General features: G+C 39.2%; 1 pseudogene; it reads right to left on the reverse strand.

Annotated features, from left to right (window-relative positions):
* Positions 1 to 1213: 1213 nt before the first annotated feature.
* The window catches only part of LOC106335468, an 8219-nt pseudogene continuing 5407 nt past the window's right edge, over positions 1214 to 4025 (reverse strand).

Here is a 4025-nt window from a genome sequence, read left to right on the forward strand (position 1 = left end):
TTTCCCCGCCAAAACTACAAAATCGCGTTTTCCCGCCGAAACATCAAAAACGAGTTTTCCGCCGAAACCGGCAAATCGGGTTTTCCCGCCCAAACCGCAAAATCGAGTTTTCCCGCCGAAACCGCAAAATCGAGTTTTTCCGCCAAAACCGCAAAATCGAGTTTTTCCGCCGAAACCGCAAAATCGATTTTGATTTTTTGGCGGGAAAACTCGATTTTGAAGTTTTGACGAAAAACTCGATTTTGCGTTTTTGGAGAGAAAACTCGATTTTGTTGTTTTAGTTGAAAACTCGATTTTGCGGTTTCGACGGAAAATTTCGCTGTTTAGTTTTTGGCGAGAAAACTCGACTCTAAGTTTTTTTTGGTGAAAAACATTATTAAATATTGTATAATAGTTGTGTGAATCAAAATAAAAGTGTTAGAATTTAAATTCTGATCCTATTAGGGCCAACCCTGTTTAAATTCTATTTAAAAAATGAGGGTTAAGGTTACAAATGGGTTTCCAGGGTTAGGGACAGGTTGAGCCCATAGTAACATCCCTAGAAATGGGGTAAGGGTGTGGTCATGGATTTTTGGTTTTCAATAGTGAGAGGTGGTGGGTGAGTCCTTTGCGTAGTAAGAGTGTAAGCTGAAATTGCATAAAGAACAATGATAGTACATTTTGCTGCAGCCTTTACCGACAAGATTTGCATCTTTTGTTGTTTTCGTCTGAAGAACCATAGTACACTTCATCTTCATGTGTACAGTTGTGTACTTCTGACCCGGATGATGAATAATAAATTGGAATAAGGGGTACATCAGAGCTACAAAAGTTAGGATCTAAGAAGGTGATGGTGAGAGGGTGGAGTAGATGAAAAGAGTGTCTGATTTCTGGAGGTTCTCTTCTCTTTGGAATGATGAACTATGAAGCAAATGAATGATCAAGTTTATCTTTGCTTTATCAGACTCCTTTTATTAAAGTGAACCGGCTTTATATGTATGCATTTTCTTTTTAGTCAGCTAGTATGAGACAACTTGCTTTGCTATTCTCTAAAGCTTTAAACTGGGGTCAGTTGCTTCCACTTGTGTTAAAACCGTTAACAACATTGTCAGCGATATCATCATTCATACCTGGATAAATATATAAATGATGAGTTCAACAACATGTATAACCAACCACCAATAATCAGATGAGTTCAACAACATGCATAACCACCAATTCTGCTAACTTTGACTGAAGTAATCACCACAATAACTAGATATTAAAATGAGTATAGCGGTATACAATGATATCAAATGAGTGGTGGTGGTTCTGCCCACACAGATTGATGTAATTTCCAGACAAATCAGTTGAGTTTCATTGATGCAAATGATGCAGCCAGATCCAAAGCTGCCTTCACTTGAGAAGCATCCGTTCCCTGAACCCCCCCAAAAAAAAGCATGCTCAAGAACTAGATTAACATCCATTAGCACATGATCTCCAAACCCAGACACATACCTGTCCAGATGCGAGACCGCTCTTCCCTTTTCCGCATCTCCCTTTTAAAGGACCCAATGCAGTTGTCAGCCACTCAGTGACATCTAATTGCTTGAACTCGTCAGATTTGTCAGGAACTCCTGCACACACAACCGCCTTGTTGGTCGTTTCATCTGTGCTAAACACCATTATCGACATTCCCTGCAAGATGATTCACCAGCAAACCCTTTATTCAACTTTCTTAACTGACTAGTTACTAGAAGTCATGCGTTAAGGAAATGGAGATTTACCTTCTTTTCCATGACTTTCGAAACAGCTTCTCGCACGGCTGCTGCATCAAGACCTACATCAAGCTGAATAATGCAGAATGTCTTTCCATCTGATGGCGGCAGACTCTGCTGCCTCTGTGGCTAATTTGTGAAGGTATGAGAGAGAAGAGAGGGGATATAACCTTTTCCAGTGCATGCCCCTCTGCTTTGGATGCATCCTCCACTTCTTTTTCAAGTGAGGACGCCTCATTCAATGCATCAAAAGCACATTCAGTAGTCACAGCAGTTACCCTACGAATACCTTTAGCAATTCCCTCCTCGGATAGAAGAGTAAAAGCTTTGGCTTCACGGGTGTTTGTAATGTGGGTTCCTGCAATTTTCAAAATAATACAATACTCAATAATCCATTCAGAAAAATAATTTTCAAGTCCAAATAGTTATGGCCCATGGAAACCAACCTCCACAAAACTCAGAAGAAAGCGAAGACCATTCATCGTTTTTAGGATCAGCCAAGAGGTCCTCGACCTGTCTGCCAATTGATACCACTCTTACAGGATCAGGGTAGACCTAAATAGAATAAGAGAGAACGCTTTAACAATTCATATAAACCAAACTAAAAACGCAATGTCCGAGAACTGGTGTACATCTTACTTCTCCAAACACTGCTCTATAAGACCTTTGATTCCTTGATCTGTTTATTGACGATGGATTCAATCTTTCTCAAATCCTCAGGATCAACCGGTTTGCCTACTCAAAATTATGAAACCCATTTGACAATTAAAAAAGAGCATCCATATCAAAATGGAAATGATTTATTGAAGAATGTACCGTGGGAAAAATCTAACCGCAGTTTTTCAGGAAGAACTATTGACCCCTTCTGATCAATATGATCTCCGAGCACTCCCTGAATCAACCAACGCACATGAATGTTTTGAGACCAATAAAAAAAGAGCAAACTACCGTTTATTCAGCTACAACTATAGAAAAACGATACCTTCAGGGCAAAATTCAACATATGTGTACAAGTATGATTTGGAGCAATGTGTTTACGTCTCTCATAGTCAACCTACACACATGAATAACGGATACGGAAACAATTTAGGTGGTACCAAATACGCTGAATGAGACAAACACTGTAGGATGCAGAGCGATACCTTGCAAGTCACTTTATCCCCAACTGACACCTCTCCAGTTTCTTTAGAGAGATAGCCAATATGAAGAACAAAACCTCCAAATATTTGGACATTGCATACGTTGAATGTACCAAACGAGCCTTCAATAAGTCCCGTGTCAAAAATCTATTGCCAAAGCAAAATGTTAGGGGCACTGAATTTATACAATATAGGGAGTGTATCCAAAGCTATAGACCTTATGGAGGGTAGTTTCAAAACCGAAAATAACTATATCATGTTGTATGCCAACCTTATGGAGGGTAGTTTCAAAACCGAAAATAACTATATCATGTTATATGCCAACCCATACGTAAAATCAAACTATGCAACTCTGATATGATAGTGTTATTGTATAAGGTCTACATATCGAAGATGAACATAATGAAGACTGCAGTTTCATGCCACCAGTCATATGATCAGAAATTAAACAATTAGCACACTAAATTATATATCAAATATAATGGATTACCTGACCACCCTGCTCAGCATAGAAACTTGTAGACTCCAATACTATTCCCACGTTATCGCCAGCAGCTGAACTTTCCAGGAAAGCAGAGCCCGTGTAGATCGCCTTTACTTCACTCTTGTGACAAAATGGGGCAGGATCATTGCTCAATAAAAGCTTACTTTAAGAAAACTTCAGTTACCACTCTATGCCCTAACTTCTTTCTTTTCACGTCAACATAAGAACAGCTAAGGCGCTACATGCAAAATTTGTTGAATATGTAGGACAAACCTGGAACCAAATGTATTTAGAAGAATCATCTGTAGCTAACACACCAGTCTTGTGCAATGTTGATGTAGCATCAGCATCCATTACAATGGCGCCACCAGCTTGCTAAGAAAATTTGACATTACAGGGTAAGTTAATAGATAATGAAAATTTAAACTTCATCTATAGAACCAAGGAAATTTGACACCAAACTGATACGTGATGAGTATCAAATGCTGTAAGATCTCAACGAATAAGACAAAAGTTGCAACTACCCAAATCATACATGCCCCCTACACCTCGTTATCCCCTTAATACTTATAGCAAAGAAAGGACATATACGTCACACACGACAGGCCATGTGCTACCATTACTCACACGTGTGAGTGATCTTCCTCCTCTCCAAGTCTTTATTCT

This window comes from Brassica oleracea, chromosome C3, assembly GCF_000695525.1.
Source record: "Brassica oleracea var. oleracea cultivar TO1000 chromosome C3, BOL, whole genome shotgun sequence".
In the NCBI taxonomy this organism is placed as follows: Eukaryota; Viridiplantae; Streptophyta; class Magnoliopsida; order Brassicales; family Brassicaceae; genus Brassica; species Brassica oleracea.